The sequence below is a fragment of the Talpa occidentalis genome, unplaced genomic scaffold (assembly GCF_014898055.3).
Source record: "Talpa occidentalis isolate TD23 unplaced genomic scaffold, MPIMG_talOcc4v2.1 talOcc4.3, whole genome shotgun sequence".
Lineage (NCBI taxonomy): Eukaryota > Metazoa > Chordata > Mammalia > Eulipotyphla > Talpidae > Talpa > Talpa occidentalis.
In genome coordinates, this window is record NW_023603184.1 from 103,138,591 (window position 1) to 103,158,998 (window position 20,408).

At 38.5% G+C, this 20,408-nt stretch overlaps 1 protein-coding gene across 9 annotated transcripts in view; it reads left to right on the forward strand.

The window, feature by feature from the left end:
* The window catches only part of RAPGEF4 (Rap guanine nucleotide exchange factor 4), a 279,874-nt gene that overhangs the window by 88,176 nt on the left and 171,290 nt on the right, over nucleotides 1-20,408 (forward strand). The window contains exon 1 of one of the 9 annotated variants that reach the window (XM_037523551.2): nucleotides 17,669-17,895. The exons of 7 other annotated variants lie outside the window; for them this stretch is intronic. The gene's annotated coding sequence lies outside the window, so the exon portion shown is untranslated. Of the gene's footprint in view, nucleotides 1-17,668; nucleotides 17,896-17,994; nucleotides 18,140-20,408 lie in introns of those variants that run through there. One more of the 9 variants, XM_054699864.1, reaches the window with a different exon arrangement.

Here is a 20,408-nt window from a genome sequence, read left to right on the forward strand (position 1 = left end):
CCTCCCAGCATGAAGGCTGAGGAACAACAGCCAGTGTCCCCAGGGAACCAGGCAGCAGTGCCTTTAATATTATGACCTACCTTGTCAGTCATCATGGCCATTTTGATTATAGTCACAAGTGCATGCAAATCCAAGGGGAGGGAACAGAGACACAACCTTTAAAACATTGAAGTCACAATCTAGGAAGAGCATGTGGTATGGGAGATACTTTAGTGACCATTTTGGAAACCAGTCTGCCATATAGGCCACAGAATAATAGTGGTGAGCTGGCAGATGTGATCAAGTTAAAGGCATTTCGGGAATCAGTTTGGGTGGAAAAACACTCAGCAATCAAAAATGATCAACTCATGCCACTTGCAGCAACATGGATGGAGCTGGAAAGGCTTATATACTAAGTGAAATAAGTGAGAAGAAAAAGCTAAAATACTGGATGGTATCACTTATATATGGACTATAGAGACACCAAACAAAGGGTCAAAGACAAACTTTAAAACCAACTCTTGAAAACTGACCATAGTTCTTTGTCTTTCGGAGGGGGAGGGGTGAAGATGGGCGGGGTGGGTGGGCGGGGTGGGTGGGTGGCAAAGAACACAGTGGATGATGGTGGATGAGTAGGCACTTCAGTGGTGGGAAGGCTACGGTGACTATACCTGGGGGAGGAATCCTATATTGTCAAAACACTAGCATGGATGTAAAAAAATGGTACTTCAGTAACAATTGAAAAAACTAACATTGTGGATTGGAGCCTGGGTAAATGGGTAGGAATTTAAGCCAAGAAATCAGAACTTGTTCCTGCTGACAGGGCTGAGTCTTTGGAGTTTTTGAAGTTATCACAGTGAGTATTAATCAGAATGCAGCATAGTGTGAGGGGGAAGTTGGAGATGGTACATTAAGTAAATATGATAAGGCCTCACATTGGGTGAATATAGACCGGAAGAAGTAGCATTGCCAGGGAATAATAAAAGGTGTTGAAAATAACTGGATAAAAGGAGCAAGGGAGAAGAATCGGATGGGGGTAATGTCAGTCTTGAGTTAAGAAAAATATAGGTACTATTCTTAAGGACATGAGGCTATTTATAGTCTCTATCCCACTTAGTGTGAACATTCATATATTTCATTGCAGATATTTCACATATTTGACTTTGAGATTGTGGCCTGAATTTCCATTTAAAAGTTGAGAAGACTGATGTTCAGAAAATTAAGTAATTTACCTAAGGCTGCTGTGCTAGGATCTCTTATCTGTAAAGGCCTGTCTGTGACCACAACTCACTGTTGTGCTGTTATGGTAGAAGTAGCTCCTGCTGTGATAGTAGGTAGTTGGGTAGCTAATCTCTGACAGGCACTGATCTTTTTGCCATTAAATTGTAAATCCTTTTAAGGCAGATCGATATATTTGTGTTATTTGTTTTACATATAGAAAGAAATCAATCTTTGAGATTTAATGCTATTGATATATATCTAGCACACAACTCGAGTTAGACTGTGTCTTGTGGTTGGGCCGTGTATGCTGCTGGGTAAGTCTGTGTGCTCCATCTGTGACCAGCATCCTGGGAGACTGGAATGACCACAATCTCCCAAGGGCAGGATGGCTGTGGCTCCTCCTGTCCTATATTGGAAACCTTCTCTCAGAGTCCTACGCTGGGCACAGTGACACTTGGGGTAAAAGCCTGGGTTGAGTCTCTGATGCCTGTTCATGAATTTGAGGTGTCACGTGGGACATGAAGCCTGAGAAGGAGGTAGAAAAGAAACAAGGGCACACTTGTATCTTGAGCTTTTCTGCTTTTCATGGAGAGGAAATTACTTCTGGACTTCTCACCTCCTCTCGTTTGCCTCTTCCCTCTCCTGCAACCCCATGGTAAATCAGCTGTATGCTCTCAAGTCTGAGATTCAATTATTTTTATTGGTATGCTTGACTATGATCGTCTAATACTCAGAAAATTATCCAGCATCTAAAAAACACAATTGAAAAATTCAACCACAGTGTTTTCCTCTGATTTTTGGCTGGCAGCAAAGTTAGTTCCTCTGAGGATTTTAGACATTTGGCATTTAGTACCTGCTTGCTAGATTTTATTTCACAAATATAGACCTGGAGATTTTTTTTTAACTCTATTCATTATCAGGCATATTTTAGGCAATCCCAAAATAAAAGTATCAATTTAATGTCACATTTGAGATAGATAAAATTTTATAGCTAATAATCCTTATTTTCTGTGTACACCAGACCCTGGTTCTAGCCCTAAATAAATTGGCATCCTTGGGCAACTTATTCAGTTCTTTTTTTTTAAAAATTAATTATTTATTTATACAAGCACTGGGTACAGTCAGAAGTGCGGGAGGGTGAGAGATTTCACTAGAGCTAGAGTGGGGAACAGAACAAGGAAGTACACTGCTGAGGGGAGCAGCGGGCAGCAGGAGAGGTCTGTGCGCCACGTGGGACCCTTGCCCGGTGGCCGGGGATCGAACCGGCGCTGCAGAGAATGCGGGTAGCTTTGCAACCCAGCTCTCAACCACTGCGCCACCGGGGACGCCCAACACTTATTCAGTTCTTTAACCACTTGTCTTCTTATTGGAAAGAAGAAAAGAATATTTTAACTAACCATACAGATTGTCTGATAGGAACACTGATGCAAATGATGGTAAAAAGAAGCATTCCAGGAATTTTCATTGCTCATAGTAACCTAGAGCATTTGCAGTAAAGAAGAGTTGCTTGGATTATATGAAAACAAGGAGTCTTCGAGGTTTATGGAATTGTAGTACTCCTGACTGAGCAGCAAGTGTTTCATAATATGCCTTGACATAAATACATGTCAGAGAAGTCATCCTCTCCTACGCTTTCAGGGAGCAGCTCTTAATGAGATGCCTGACAGCTCGGGAAGGTCCCTGCAAGTGTTGTTTTGAATAATACCAGTCAGTTTCAAGTGGGCAGGATTAAAATGCAAACCAAGCCCAGATTTTTAGAACCCTGTTGTCACCTGTGCTAAGACATCCTGACGGGAGATGACTGCGGACAGCTGGCACCTTTGGGACAATCAGGGAATGAATTTGGCAGATGAAAGTGAAAATGTTCAGTTGGGATCTGTATTAAAAGTAGGCTTAAGTAAAAAATGTAGGGCCTCCCCTGGTGGTGCAGTGGTTGAGCGCTGGGTTGTGAAGCTGCCCACAGCCTCTGCAGCACCAGTTTGATCCCCGGCCACCGGCGAGGGTCCCACATGGCGCGACAGACCTCTCCTGTCTCGCCCACTGCTCCCCTCAGCAGTGTATTTCGTCAGTCTGCCTGTTCTGCCTGTTCAGTTCCCTGCTCTCGCTCTGGTGAATTCTCTCATCCTCCTGCGCACTTCTGACTGTACCCAGTGGTTGTATAAATAAATAAACAAACAAGCAAACAAACAAATAAATCTTTAAAAAAAAAGAAAAAAATGTAGTAAAAGACATATTACATAAATTTACCAGTTTAACCATTGTAAAGTGTCCAGTTGAATGGCATTAAAAAAATTCAAATTGTTTAGCAACCATTCCCTCTGTCTAGTTCCACAACCTTTTCATTACCCCATAAGGAAATAACAACCCACTAAGCAGTCACTCCCCAATTGCTCCCTCCCGTCAGCCCTGGCAACCACTAACCTGCTTTCTGTCTACAAGTAGATTCTTTAGGAAGGGTAATGGAAGGGTCTGGGACTGGGAGTTAGGAGGTGGGGTAGGCTTTTCCAATTTTCAAGTCTGTGCTTTGTCTCTATTGTCTCTATTTTTTTTTTTTTTTCAACAACATAGCAGCCCCCTCATAGCAGCATAGGGGCAAACCTATAACTTAGGACTCCCTTACAAGACTTTTAAAACAACTTCATTGATATATGTTCCTATATCCTAAAATTCACACATTTCAAGTGTAGAATTCAATGATTATCTTTACAAGGTGGTGCAATCAAGTTGCCAGTCAAGTTCCCAAAGAGCAGTTTCTTCCTCTTTGTAAGATCTCTCAGGCCTATTTACAAATAATCCATTTCTACCCCCAGCCCTAGGCAGTCACTAATCTGCTTTCTGTTTATAAATTTGCCTTTTCTGGACATTTCATATCAGTGGAGTCACATGGTATGCGACTTCTGTGTCTGGCTTTTCTCACTGACTGTAATGTTTCTGGATTCATGGATTCATCCATGGTGTAATATGTGCCAGTAGTTTTTTTTTCTTAATTGCTGAATAAGTACTCCATCGCCTATACCTCATTTTATCTATCCATTCACCTGCAAAGATTTTATAGGCCCAGCATGATTCCTCTGTGCAACTTGGTTACCCTATGCAAATTTTTAAAAAGAAGTTCCTTTAAATTCTAGGGGATTATATTGTGAGATGACTTCTGAGATCCTCACTCACCAAGATTCTGTCCACAAAAAAGTCTGAGGGACAGATCCAAATTCTTAGATTGTTCATTAATTCAGCAACTATTTGTTGAGCTCCTAACACACTACTCTGCAACACTCAGGGCATGTGGTTCAGCCTTCTTGGGTTTTTGCACTTGTGCCGGAGACAAAACTCTTCACACAGCTCCTCTTATGGTGGGTCAAAGGAGTAAACATATTCTAATGGGGTTGATGTTGGGTCACAGGCAGCTTTCTCTGTCCCCTCCCTTGCCTGACCTTCTTGTGCCTCAGATGCTCCATGTTCCAGTGCATATTTCTGTAATTGCTAATTGGCATCTCTCCTGTCTCTGGAATGTGAGCAGCTTGAGGACAGAATGGTGTCTCTTCATATGCCTTGAGCATAGCACACACAGGGTCTGGCAAGTTGAAAGTGGCAGTGACTATTTGATGAATGAATGAATGAATGAATGAATGAATGAATCTCATTCTGGCAAGGGTCAGGAGCAGGAGAAGAATTAGCAACATACTAATTCTCGATGGACTTGTTCTTCCCTTTCTAATTACAGTTGCCTGCTGCCTGTCTAGCACAGAAGACACAATGTGGTCATCTAAAGTGCTCTCTGTTTCTTGGAATGCAGGCTTGACAAAACTTCCCACTGTCATTCGTAGTTTAATAGTATCCCAGAGTCACTCTTTAGGGAAACAATGTGAAAATGGTCTTACATGATGGGGAGAGTGGGACCAGATGCTGAGGTAGTGACTTAGGGTGGCTTTTCCACCATGTGCCCAGGGCCCCTCCCTGATTCATCCTGTCACAAACAGCTCATGCTCCCAGCTTCCTCCTGGACTCCTGCCCTGGGTCATCCTGCCTGGCCAGAAGAAGCCAGGAGTGAAGGAGATAGGACACGGTGTGTGTGTTCCTGTGGGATTCTGGCTGAACGTGGAAGAGGGAAGACCCAAGAGGCTAACCCAGGCGAGGTGCTTCATGTGGAGAAGAAAACAGGTGGTTATGACAAGGCTTTAGATTGGTTGCCAGAGCAGGTGGCTGGGGTTTAAGCAGAGTCTCATTAAAATTACTGGGACAAGAGCATTAAAAAGGGAGGAGACATGAGCAATATCTCAGATTACTTGAAGTGTTTAAAATTGACTATTCGTATTTAAGATGATGCTATTCTGTAGGACTAAATAGATACATGTGGTCTACTTTTATGGGACCGTGTTTTAGTCTTGTCCATCTGAAGACAGTTGTGGAGATTTTCTCCTCCATGGGCACGTTTATTTCCATGGTCATTAATTGGGGGCACCTGTTGGTCGTTCATACGTCCGTGTGAGGGGTGGTGACTGTGCTGCTGTGGAATGTGTACTGTGACTCACCATGTCCCCCACCCTGGACTCTGTAGGACTCTGAATCCTTGAGGGGCTACAGTCTGCTGGGTTCTCTTTCTTAATGATAAATACAGATCGAGATGAAAGTTGAAGAGAAAATACCTTGGGTTCAGGTTAATTCTATTATTGCTCAGTACATTTACCATTTAAAAATGTGCTCTTGCTTGAGGCACCCCAGATATGTAATATTAATTCTGAATTCCTATACAGAGATACTTCTTTCTGGGCCAGCATCAGAGAGAAACAGCAGTGATAGCCGGTTGTAATCTTCTGAGTCAAAAGTCAGAGTGCACATCCTTCTCCCCTCTTCTTGACACTTTTAATTCACATTGGATCCCTTCTGTTGAGTTAGTAGTTTCATTTTTAGTATAGAAATCAAGTTTAATTAAAGCTTACTTGCCATTTAAAATAATAATTTGTTTGATTTAGCATTCTTAATTGCCTTGAGTAAATTGCTTATAGAGTCTCACCTAATTCATTTGTTTGTTCAAATTATTGCTATCATTTGCATATTTTGAACGACACCACTTTAATGAAGTACTGAGGTGGAGTCAGGGCAGAAGATACATTATTCTGTGGCAAATGTTAAGGAGATGGTCTTTCCGTCTTCGTCTGTTTGTTCAGCTGGAAGGTTTTTATCATCCTACTGAGTTTTCACAAAAGATCAAAGTTTTAAGAGGCTTTAGTGTTGGACAATCATCAGGAATGCAGTGTCTGGGAGGGGTGGCAACATAATAAATGTGAGCAGCATTTACATCTAACCAGAGTCTGCCACTTAAACCTCCCCCCCCCATTTAGCTGCTTCTAATGAATGCCTCTCCTTAACGCCAAGATATATTCTTGTAACATTTCAAATGCTTGAGGAACTTAGAATAATTTGTTGAAAGGCTTGTCTGTTATTAGTGAAAAAACTGTGATGTTGAATAAAGGCAATGGTTATATTGATGTTGAATATATATTGATGTTGAATATATATATAGATGTTGAATAAAGGCAATGGTTATGTTATAACCATTAATCAACGATTATTAGGCAAAATGGTTTCCTATTTATATATCAATTATTTTAGGTTTTGCATATGGGTTTTAGCTCATAATCTTTGGGAGTGCTGTTTTGACTGTTCTTTTGGAACTTTTCTTTTTTAAACCAAGAGGAATATGGGATATCTCTATGGGTCTGTATAAATTTGCCAAGACAACTTGATTGGATCAATCTCTGATTTACTGATTGTAAGTAATTTTAGAGCCTAATATTCATGTACCTCTTAAACTTTAGAATGTGATTCATAGTTCCCACTATTAAAAATAAAAGTGTGATAGAGCATATTAGAACACATTGCATTATTTTAAATATTTTCAGATTTCCTATTGCCTATGTGAAAAATATTCCAGCAAGAGCCCTTCATTACTGTTAGTTGTAGACTAAAAGCATCTCTGAATGATGTAACCAGACGGCCTATCTCAAATAGGAAACATTCTCTCTTTCATCTAATGGATTATTTGTAAAGAAAGTGTATATGCCTCTTATGGAACACTAGTAATGAAAGTAAATGACTAACAGTTTGTTTTTGATGTTTGCACTCCAATTTGGTGTATGATTAAGGCAGGAGAGTTGCTGCCTTCCATACCCGCTGAGCCTGCATCCTAATGCACTCCCTTTGTTCAAGAAGACATAGCCCCTGATCCAGCATCAGTAGGGCATGCCCTCTTAGACACTCTCTCCATTGTAATGGAAAGGATGTTCTCCTGAGACTAAGAGACATGTGGTGGTCACTAGGTAACTTTGTGACCTTGGGTATGTTCCTTCTATCAGTTTCCTTACCTGGAAAGTGGTTGCTGTTAGATAAATTAGATGTTTTACAGGGTTATTCTAATAAAAATCTTTGCTTCTAGTTGTAATGGATTATCTCTGATCCATATTCTTCTCTGGCTCTCCACACATCCAGGGATGGGATTCGGGGAAGCAATCCTAGAGTTGGTGCAGCCAGAGGTGTGAATGAGAATAGAGCAGGTCTGCACTCGGAAGCTTCAAGCTGTTTGCCTTGTGCTGTCGGTGCTGATGACCCTGCCTGTGATGGATTGAACCTTTGACCTGGCCTGGGTTTTTAATTCTCCTCATCTTCACATTAGGTAGAGGGAGGTGGTATACTGGGAAGGCTCAGAGATGCAAAGATACTAGGACTGTGATCTTGATGGCTAAATTAAAATTCTACCTTTGTTTACACAAAGGAAGAATTCTTTCATCTTATTTGACACAGAGAAGAAAAAACTAAACATGTGACTTTTAAATGTTGATATATTTCTTGCATTTACTTAGTAAGGGGTTTTTCCTAATTTTTTAAAATGCAAAGTAAAAAGCTTAATCAATATTATTAAAAATTCAAATAATATATGAAAGATATTAAGGAAAATGAAAGTTATCTTCACTCCCGCTATTCCAGGCTATCTACTATTAACACTTGTATATTTTCAGATAGTTTTCTAAGCACCTACCAATGCAATTATTGCATATGTCTCTTTTTGCCCTAATATTGAATTATAATATAAACACAACTATGCAAACTGTTCTCTCTCTCTCTTTTTTAACTTAAATGTCTTTCATGGATAGTTGTCTATGAGAGGTACTTATAAATCACATCAAGGCATATGTTCATTAAAAACAACTGGATTTATTTGTATGACTATATAGACATATTAGGTCATATTTAAAAGCAGTAACACTGTAGATAGTGCCACACTCTAACCTACTTCATCTTTCCATTTCAGGAATGTCAGCGAGAGCTAGCTGTTCTCTAGACATGTTATTTGCCCTGTGCATTTTCATAACCAGGGCCTTAATCTTTAAGGTAATCCTTTATTAGCTATTCTTATGAGTAAGTCTATCAACTAATATGCAAACCTTCTAGATTTTATATTTTTCTATTGGCTTTTTAGAAAAAAAATTGTCTTTTTGAACTATTTTTTAGTGGTTGCTTTGGGGATTACTACATGTATTTTTTAACATTTCACTTTCTACTTAGGGTTAGTATTGTACTGCTTTCTGTCAAACATGGGACCTTGCAACAGTGTAGCTCCATGTATTACCACCTCCCCATCTTTTGTTCTATTGTTGTCATGGGTGTTACATTGATTTATGTTATAAACCACACAATAGTGTTATAATTTTTTTTAAAGATTTATTTATTTATTTATACAAGCACTGGGTACAGTCAGAAGTGCGGGAGGGTGAGAGAATTCACCAGAGCCAGAGCGGGGAGCAGAGCAGGCAGAAGGACCGAAGTACACTGCTGAGGGGAGCAGCAGGCGGCAGGAGAGGTCTGTGCGCCAATTGGGACCCTCCACCGGTGGCCGGGGAGCAGGGGATCGAACCGGTGCCGCAGAGGCTGAGGGCAGCTTTGCAACCCAGCGCTCAACCGCTGCGCCACTGGGGAGGCCCTGAGATTTCTTACTTTGTAAATTTATGTTATTTTAAAACAAACTTTAGAAGTTTGGAACCATTATTTCTTTAAATATTTTATTCTGCCTGTTCATTCTACTACCCTTCTGGAATTTCAGTTATACATAATGGAATTATGGAATTTCAGTTATACATATCTAATGCTGTTAGATCCCATTGGACTGACCCTGAGGCTCTGTTCATTTTAAAAGTTTTTCTCTTCTTCAGATTAGATAATTTATATTGCTTCTATTTTCAAGTTTACTGATTTTTTTTTTCCCAATACATGGTAAGGTCCTCCAGTGAATTATCTTATGGATTTTGTATATTTAAGTTTTAGTTTCCATGTGGTTGTTTCGTTTTTTTTTTTTTAAGATTTATTTATTTATTTATACAAGCACTGGGTACAGTCAGAAGTGTGGGAGGGTGAGAGAATTCAGCAGAGCCAGAGGGGAGAGCAGAGCAGGCCGACTGACGAAGTACACAGGTGAGGGGAGCAGCGGGCAGCAGGAGAGGTCTGTGTGCCATGTGGGACCCTCGCCAGTGGCTGGGGATCGAACCAGCGCTGCAGAGGTTGCAGGCAGCTTCACAACCCAGCGCTCAACCGCTGCGCCACAGGGAGGCTCTCCATTTGGTTGTTTTTTCCTTCTCCACTAAGATTTATTTTATATCCTTTAACCCAGTTATAATAGCTAGTTTGAAATCCTTTAAAATTCTAATACTTGCATCATCTCAGAATTTGTCTCTATTGATTACCTTTTTTTTGAAGGTAGGTGTCATTTTTCTATTTTTTTTTTTTTTTGGCATATCTAGTAATTTTGGAATGTACTTTGGACATTGTAAATGATATAGATGTTCTACAGTCTGCCATATCCCTTAAAGGCTATTGATTTTCTCTTTTAGTAGACAGTGAATTTGACAGAACTGAAATTCCAATCTTGTCTTCCCTGTGATAGACAGCAGCATAAATCTGTTTCCTTCTTTTCACCCCATTTGGGCTGACAGGGTCTGCTCACACATGTGTAGCACTGGGAGCAGTCACAGTTGTGATCAGAGTGCGGTGCAGAAACTGAGCATCCCTCTTTGGCTAGCTTCACTGTTTCATGTTCCAGCAGCTATCCTTGGGCCCAGCTCTGATTCCTCACTTGGTAATACGGCAAATTTTAACTGAGATCTAGCCACTCTGTGGAACCATTGACTGGACCTGTACTTTGATGAAAAGCTATAATTAAAAAAAAAGGGGATAATTTACTAAGTTCCCTTCTTCCAGATGTCAACCCCCCTTTAGTTTCTGCCTGTTTGTGGTTACTCTCCAGTAACTTCAGATAGTTGTTTCTTAAAATATTTTCTTCAGAGGTTATAATTATTATCTGTGAGAAAGTTGGTCTACTATGAATTACTTTCATGACTAGAAGCAAAACACTATTCCACTATACAGATAAATATAGAACACACGTGCACTATGGTAAGTTGAAGTACTTTATCCAGGGTCACACAGCTATAGGTGGCAGAGCTGTGATTGGAACATAGGCAGTTTGGTTTCAGAGTCAGGATTTCTTCCAAGATGAGGCTTTAGTGGTGTGATTATTCAGAACAGTGACATGAAGTAGAGGAAATACTCGGAGACCTGGGATCTAACAGTGTCAATTCTTTATGCACAGGCCCAATCTCTAGATCTCATCATTCAGTGAATGCTTCATATGTCTTTAGGTGTTTATGTTTCTTATGTATACAAATTTATATACATATTGCATTAAAAATCATTATGCTCTTGGTTAACTGCAAAATAGATCTTTAATTAGGAAAAATTCTTTATTTTTAGGGTTCTGTGCTCTTGGGGTCATGGAACATCTTGAAAATTGCTGATGTTTATCATATGGTGTTTTTAGTGATTAAAATGAACTTAGAAAGAAACTTATATCAATAATAATCTAATGAGTATGTAGGAATTAAAATATTTATTGAAGAAAGTAACGATTAAAAGATAGTTGACTTAAAAAAAATGTAAGCTCAATTAATGTAGCTGATTTAAGCCATAGACTTTGAAACTGTCACATTAGGACCAAACTTGACTGCAAAAATAGATCTTTCATTAGGAAAAATTCTTTGTTTTTAGGGTTCTGTGCTCTTGGGGTCATGGAACATCTTGAAAATTGCTGATGTTTATCATATGGTTCTTTTAGTGATTAAAATGAATTAGAAAAAAACTTATATCAATAATACTCTAATGAGTATGTAGGAATTAAAATATTTATTGAAGAAAGTAACGATTAAAAGATAGTTGACTACCAAGAATACTCTATCCCGCAAAGCTCTCCTTCCTCTTTGAAGAAAGAATATGGACCTTCCCAGACAAACAGAAACTCCGGAATTTCATTGCAACTAAACCCCCACTCCAAAAAAATACTACAAGGAGTCCTAAAGCCAGAACCTCAGAGGGACGAATAACAATGAAAGAAGGCCAAAAAAAAAAAAAAAGTTATTAAAAGAATAAATAAATAAAATCAAAGGAAAGACAAACACAATGGCAAATACAGATGTTAACATATCAATATTAACTCTAAATGTAAATGGACTAAACTCTTCAATAAAAAGACACAGAGTGGCAGCCTGGATTAAGAAACAAAACCCAACCTTTTGCTGTCTCCAGGAAACACATTTAGCTACAAAAGATAAAAATAGGCTCAAAGTTAAAGGATGGAAAACAATCCTACAAGCAAATGGACCAAAAAAGAAAGCAGGAACAGCTATACTTATATCAGATAAAACAGATTTCAAACTCAAAAAGATAAAAAGAGACCCCAATGGTCACTACATTATGATCAAGGGGACAATACTTCAAGAAGAAATAACACTCATTAACATATACTCACCAAACGAAGGAGCACCAAAATATATCAGACAACTGTTGTCCTCTCTGAAAACAGACATCAGAGAAAACACATACGTAGTGGGAGACTTCAACACACCACTATCAACAATGGATAGATCAACAAGACAAAAAATAAGTAAAGAAACCAAAGCTCTAAATAAGGACCTAGAGCAATTGGGCTTAACAGACATCTATAGAACACTAAACCCCCAAAAAACGGAGTACACATTTTTCTCAAGCGCACACGGATCATTCTCCAGGATCGATCACATACTGGGGCACAAGACAAACATCAACAGATACACCAAGATTGAAATCATATCAACCATCTTTTCTGACCATGAAGGCATCAAACTAGAAATAAACCATAAAAAGAAGGCAAGGAACTTTCCTACCTCATGGAGATTAAAAACCACACTACTGGAAGACCATTGGACTAATGAGGAGATCAAAGAAGAAATTAAAAAATTTTTTGAATTGAACGACAAGGAGGACACTAATATCCTAAATGTATGGGATGCAGCAAAAGCAGTAATAAGAGGAAAATATATAGCAATAGAAGCTCACATCAAGAAACAAGAAAGAACGCAAAGAAACAACCTCATCTCGAAGCTCAAAGATCTAGAAAAAGAACAACAAAAAAAACCCAAAACCAGTAGAAGAAAAGAAATAATAAAAACCAAAGCAGAAATAAATGAAATTGAAACTAAAAAAACAATCCAAAAGATCAATGAAACCAAGAGCTGGTTTTTTGAAAAAATCAATAAAATAGACAAACCCCTAGCCAGGCTCACAAAGGAAAAAAGGGAGAAAGCACAAATAAATAGGATCATCAATGAAAGAGGAGAAATCACAACGGACACAGCAGAAATCAAAAGAATAATCAGTAACTACTATGAACAGTTATATGGAAACAAGTTTAACAATCTAGAGGAGATGGACAAATTCCTACAACTCTACAATCACCCAAAGCTAGATAAAGAAGAAATAGAACACCTAAACAGACCAATTACAATTAGCGAAATTGAAATGGTAATAAAAAACCTCCCCAAAAACAAAAGCCCAGGACCTGATGGATTTACAAATGAATTCTACCAAACATTCAGAGACGAATTAGTGCCTATCCTTCACAAACTCTTCCAAAAAATTGAGAAGGAAGGGACAATACCAAACACGTTTTATGAAGCCAACATTACACTAATACCAAAACCGAACAAGGACAACACAAAAAAGGAAAACTACAGGCCAATCTCCCTAATGAACACTGATGCAAAAATCCTCAATAAAATTTTAGCTATCAGAATCCAACAATGTATCCATAAGATAATTCACCACGATCAAGTTGGATTCATTCCAGGGCACAAGGATGGTTTAACATCCGAAAATCAATCAACGTTATCCAACACATCAACAAAAAGAAATATAAAAACCATATGATAATATCAATAGATGCTGAGAAAGCTTTCGACAAAGTGCAACACCCATTCATGATAAAAGCCCTTGAAATTCTGGGGATACAAGGAACATACCTCAACATCATAAAGGCCATCTATGACAAGCCAACAGCCAGTATCATTCTCAATGGTGAAAAGCTGAAAGCAATTCCATTAAGATCTGGAACAAGACAAGGATGTCCACTCTCACCATTGCTTTTCAATATAATACTGGAAGTCCTAGCCAGGGCAATAAGACAAGAGAAAGACATCCAAGGAATCCAAATAGGAAAAGAAGAAGTCAAACTATCACTATTTGCAGACAATATGATATTATACATAGAGAACCCCAAAAACTCCACAGAAAAGCTAATTCAACTCATCAATCAGTTCAGTAAAGTGGCAGGATACAAAATCAACACGCAAAAGTCAGTAGCCTTCCTATACACAAACAATAAATCTGAAGAAGAAGAAATCAAAAAGACCATCCCTTTTGTTATTGAAACAAAAAAAATCAAATATTTGGGAATAAATCTAACAAAAGAGGTAAAGGACCTATACAAAGAAAACTATAAAACACTGTTAAAAGAAATAGAAGAAGACACAAAGAAATGGAGAGACATCCCCTGCTTATGGATTGGAAGAATAAACATTATTAAAATGGCCATCCTACCAAAAGCAATATACAGATTCAATGCTATTCCAATCAAAATTTCAATGTCATTCTTCAAAGAAATAGAACAATTATTGATGAAATTCATATGGAATCACCAAAAACCCCGAATAGCCAAAGCTCTCCTGAAAAAAAAAGAAGGGAATGGAGGCATCAGACTCCCAGACTTCAAACTATACTACAAAGCCATAATCATCAAAACTGCATGGTATTGGAACAAGAACAGACATACAGACCAATGGAATCGAATAGAAAATCCAGAAATAAACCCACAGATTTATGGTCAACTAATCTTTGACAAAGGAGCAAAGAATATGCATTGGAGCAAAGAAAGTTTGTTCAATAAATGGTGCTGGGAAAACTGGGTCGCTACATGCAAAAGAATGAAGCTTGACCACCACCTCACACCATACACAAAAATCAACTCAAAATGGATTAAAGAACTAGACATAAGACCTGAAACCATAAAATATATAGAAGGAAATATAGGCGAAACACTACGTGATTTGCACATCAAAGACATCTTTACAGACACATCACCCAAAGCAGTGATAGTGAAGGCAAAGATAAACAGCTGGGACTACATCAAATTAAAGAGCTTTTGCACAGCAAAAGAGACAATAACAAAAACAAAGAGAAACCCCACCAACTGGGAGAACATTTTTGCACCCAACACTAATGATAAAGGACTGATCACAAAAATCTGCAAAGAGCTGATGAGACTCAACAACAACAAAGAAAATAATCCAGTCAAAAAATGGGCAGAAGAGCTTAAAAGAAACTTCTCTGAAGAGGAAATGCAAATGGCCAACAGGCATATGAAAAAATGTTCAACATCACTTGTCATCAGGGAAATGCAAATCAAAACTACCATGAGATACCATCTTACACCAGTGAGAATGGCACATATTAAAAAACTAGCAACAACAAATGTTGGCGAGGGTGTGGAGAAAAAGGAACTCTTCTGCACTGTTGGTGGGAGTGCAAACTGGTCCAACCACTGTGGAAAGCTGTATGGAGATTTCTGGACCTACTAAACATAGAGCTTCCATATGATCCAGCAATTCCACTCCTAGGTATTTACCCAAAGGACACAGAAACATCAATTCCAAAGAACACCTGCACCCCTATGTTTATAGCAGCACTATTTACAATAGCTAAGCTTTGGAAACAACCCAAATGCCCAAAAATAGATGACTGGATCAAGAAGATGTGGTACATATATACCATGGAATATTACTCAGCATTCAAAAAAGATAAACACATGCAATTTGCAGCAACATGGATGGCGCTGGAAGGGATCATGCTCAGCGAAATAAGCCAAAAAGAAAAAGAAAAATACCGGATGGTCTCACTCATAGCAGGAATCTAGAAAACTTAAATAAGGGACCAGGAAAATGAATAACTACAAGAAAGTGAAAATCAAAATCAACAAAAAACTATGAACCAGAGACACTTTTAGGGGGGCGGGGGTGGGAGGGGAGGGATTGGGGTCAGAATGGGGGGGCTGCAATTGTATGGGGAATATAACAATAAAATTTATTAAAAAAAAAATAAAAAAAAAATAAAAGTGTAAAGAAAAAAAAAAAAAAAGATAGTTGACTTAAAAAAAAGTAAGCTCAATTAATGTAGCTGATTTAAGCCATAGACTTTGAAACTGTCACATTAGGACCAAACTTGAACAATACAGTTTTTAGAGTTTCGTCTTCTTATTTCCCCTTTTCTCCTCCAGCCTGAGTTAATTTCAATTAATATTCATCAAATGATTAATTTCATCTTGTTCCTCTTATCCCTTGATTTTATCTTCAGTTTGCGTTTCAGTCTGGCTTGCTTCATATTGATTTTGTCATAGTTCATAAGCTGATTTGTAAAGTAGTAAAGTTTTATTTATGTATTTTACTTTCAAACTGACGAAAGAGGGGTCTATGTATTTTGCCTTTGGAATTCTCTCAGCTTCCCTTATCAGTGCTCGGATTCCATACTCGAGTTGACTGACCAGTAAAGACCAGGGGTTCAATACTTGATTAATTGATGATTCTGAATCCCAGCCAGGCAGTTCTGGGAAGGTGTGCTTATCTTCCCAGTGAAGTGAAATGGAGTCCTTGAAGGCCATGATAAAGATTTTGGCTTTCCTCCGGAGCATAACGGGAAGTTGTGCAGTTTTAAGCATCCAAGTGACAAGCACAGATTTAAAATTTAAAAATAATTACTCTGGATGTTTGTGGAACAGTTCATTGTAACTTAAGTTCTAGAGGGTAGAAATGCATGTAAATGTTAAAGTTTAACCCAGAGATGCAATCTAGAAAACTAACACCTCGACTGTGTTTAAGTTGCCCTCTCAAGTATTACTTCTTTAAAAAAAAAAAAAGTTGAAAAGTAGAAAGTTTGATATTTTCTTTTGCAGAGGTGGGGAAATTGCTACAGTGCCTCAGATTGTGAGTATTTTATATTTCTGATGAGACTTGATTTTTATACTTAAAAATTGAGGCAATATAAATGTCGAGGAATTAGATAATTGAATATTATAAAGCTGCTAAAAGTCTATTTTTTGCCATATTGGAAACGAACATATTTGTTAATTTTAAAAAATAAAAATAAAAAGGCAGTATAGATACTTAAAGTTATGAAAGCAGTCATGTATTCTTTTAATAAAAATAGGGACACAACTTTTCAACAACTGTAAAGCAACAGAAATTGGTTGATAAAGTTTTATTGCTTTAATTGAGAAAAGAACCTTGAAATTATTTCAGTAATCATTTGAAACCTGAGTTAAAAGCATTGAGATGCTGCCAAGACAGCAAATTTTTCAAGAGATTAAAACTTTCATATGAAAACGTACTTGAGATGGAGATTTTAAATGTGTCTTAAAGAAAGGGATTGACAACTCCTGAATTAAATACAGCCTTTTTGCTTCTGCTTCAGCTGCTGCTTGTTGATAGAAGGGTACAACAAGGTTACTAATGATTTGTTTGATTGGTTCTCCCAAATTTTTATAGCATTTTATGCATCTTATATGCAATGTGCTAAATCATAGCACTCCTATTCCTTATTAAAATAAACACTTCAGCATGCATATGTAAAACAAACATCAGTGGAAAAAGGAAGAGATTTCTCAGGAAAAAAGTCACCAAAAGGTGTACTGTTCCCTGAGCAGTTAAGTGGAGTATCAAGTTACTCTGTTTTTGTAAATAGTGTCAATTCTGTGTTCTGGGCTGAAAACTGGCAAATGATAGCTCTCTCTAGTATTTCCCGAGGCCATCTGAACTGTTTTAGAGAATAAATCATAAATAGCCCTTTGAACTAAGACAGTCTCACTGGACCTATCCTTTTGCGACTGACTTCCAGTCTCAATGGGATATTGAAGGGGAGACTCGATAGAATAAACAGTGGGATCCTTGTCCGGGAATGACTGCCTCGCAATTGTTTCATGGAAAACAGGGAGGGGTGGGGGACAACAGCCCTGCTCTGTTCACTGGCTCTTTAATTTAGATTACCAATGATAAAGCCGGGGCTCCGGCTAAAGAAAGGTAGGATGCATACGCAGGAACATTAGTGCTAATATGCTGCAGAAAGACAAGATAAATCAGTCCAGCTCTCATACATCACTGAGGGAGAAGCTGATTGCAACTTGACCATGTGCCTGAGTAGTCCCATCAGTGAGAAGAGCAGAACATGGATTAAAAAAAACTAGAATGTGCCCTTAGGGCTACTGCGGTGCTGGACCTGGGAGAAGTGTCTGGTGTAAGTTTCAGCTTGTTTTATCCATGTATTTACCAGTGTGTCCCCACGCAGGGAGCTTGTTTCTCTTCTCTGTGTTTTCATAGAAGCCTCAAGCCTGTTTATTTACAGTCGTAGACTTTATTTTGTATAAACGTGATAGCGACCTAATAAAGTTCCTAGCAGAGGACAGTTTAGCCTAGTGTTTATCCAGGAGAGAAATGTGGAAAAGTGGTGATTATCATTACTGTCTATAGGAAGCCTGTGGGTGAGTTTTGGTTTTTTGTTTTGTTTTGTTTTGTGGGGAGGTGAAAGCTTAAAGGGGTAGATTTTAAACCAAAAACCAAGTTCTTTTGCCATTCATTTAAGAGAAAAACATTTGGTAACCCAGCATTTGCTCCTCCTGTGGTCTTTTGTTTTGAAAAACTGTTTGAATATGTAAGCCAGATTGCTTGAAACGCATTATATTTTATGACTGGGATGTTTGTATTGTTTCATATCTGTTATTAGACAAAATAATCATAAAGGATGTTTTCTATGGACCTTTTTATATTCCAAAATTAAGTACAGATGGTAATTTCCCGCAGTTTTAAAAATTTGTCAATTATTTAATTTAGCATCACTTAAGCATCTGCACAGGGAGAAAGCTGAGATAGTACAGAAACTGAATAAGCATTGATTGCTAGTCTGAATTGCATCTTTAAAGTTTTTGCCTCAAATCTCTGATTTCACAGTTTATTTTTACCAAATTAGATTATCATATTTTATTATTGAGACTCTGAATGGGTGGCACTCTCTCAGATAGCCTACATTTCTCATCAGAACAGTGCGTAAAGCTCCTGCTGATTGTTACCCTGAGCAAATGCTCGTGCCGGCTCACCGAGGAGATGGCTTAAATAATGCATGGGCAAGGGAAGGGGAGATGGAATTTATGGCCCAGACACTGAGTTCGGGCTTTTGTTCAGAGGAGAGACTACATACGTGGGATCACACGGTGTGCTCTGACCCTCCAGGGCAAGGACGTAGGTGAATGAAGTCAGCAGCCACATGGTGCTGTTCACATGTTATTTCAAAACAAGCCTTAAAACAGCCCATTGAGCCTGTGCTGTGGTTGGAGGGAGGAGGAAGAGGAAACTTGAAGTGTCAATTGCAGAGTCCCCTGATCAAAAATTCCATGGGATGTACAGGAAGTGAATGTTACATAGATAGCAGGATGGTCCTAGAGAGTGGATGTTTGACGGATGAGAGGCAGCATGGCAGTCTTGTTAGGAAAGAATAAACACTGACCAAACTGCAGCATTCTATAAGTTATGTCTTCCATCTTGTCCTAATTAGAGGAATATGTCTGCTGAATCCTAATCTCTTTAATTGTTGATAGAGCAGGCATGCGATTTGCTATAAATACACATGAGCATTCATTTCGGAAATAATGGCTGTTGCCAAATATATGAGACCGACAGGAGAGCTGGACTAGGGAAGGCTGTGCTGAATAGTTGAGTTTTGGAGGTAATGGACCAGTTGAGAATCGTTGCACAGCTGGGCCAACAGCTGCACCCAGAGCTCTGTCAAGTTTGGCCTCTAATTTCCTTGAACTTGTCCTTCTTTGCCAAAGTGATGAACATAGCAAGAACTTTTAAATGTGCCAGCAGTAAGCGAAAAAGACCCTTTCCAGAGAATGTTTGTCAAGGTGTGTAGTCGACAGTACTAGTGGCCAAATGAGGCGATGGGAGGTTTGGAAAATTATAAAAATGAAAACCAAAATTGAAGTTGTAGAATGAGGGAAGCTGACAGGAGACCAGTGTGCATTAAAAGGCCACCCTGGGTCATCACCATCCTAATTAAAGGACATATGGAAAAATCCCATAATAACATCTAGCAATAATTATCTTGTAGTTAGGAAAAAATAAATAGGCCTGTGGGTTGGAAGACAGCCCAGTATTTTCAATGCCTTTTTTTCCCCCTAACAGTATTGTTCTGACATTCTTTGAGACTGGTCAGGAGGAAGTGTCAGAGGAGCCTTTTATATTAAGAAGCATCCTTTGACTAAAAAATGCAATTAAAGGCAAGCCAAAATGAGAGAGTAGCAAGGACTCTCCTTCCACTCCCTGGGCCTAGCTAAAGCAAGTATTTATTCAGCACATACTGTTTATAGATACTCACTCTCACCAACTAGATTATAAACTCTGTGAGAGCAGGCACTTGGATTCATACTTCTTTTGTATAAATCCCATCTCTTGAAAACTATTGGCTTTGATATGGTGATAATTGTAAGTATGTCTAGTGTCTAGCTTCTTGACTTTAAAGAGATTAAATATCAAATTTTTGTTATGCGAATGACTTGTTTGCCTGTTACAATGCAGATCACTCTTTCCTCTTCAGATTCTGAGAACTAATGACATGAACACTTAGAAATGAGGGGATTTGAGGCAAAACACTTAACTTCTGGGAGAGTCAGTTATCTCATTTGTGAAATGAACAAAGCAACACTCACAGGCAGATTGTTGAAATTCAGAGAGATGTGCCTAAATGCATAGGAG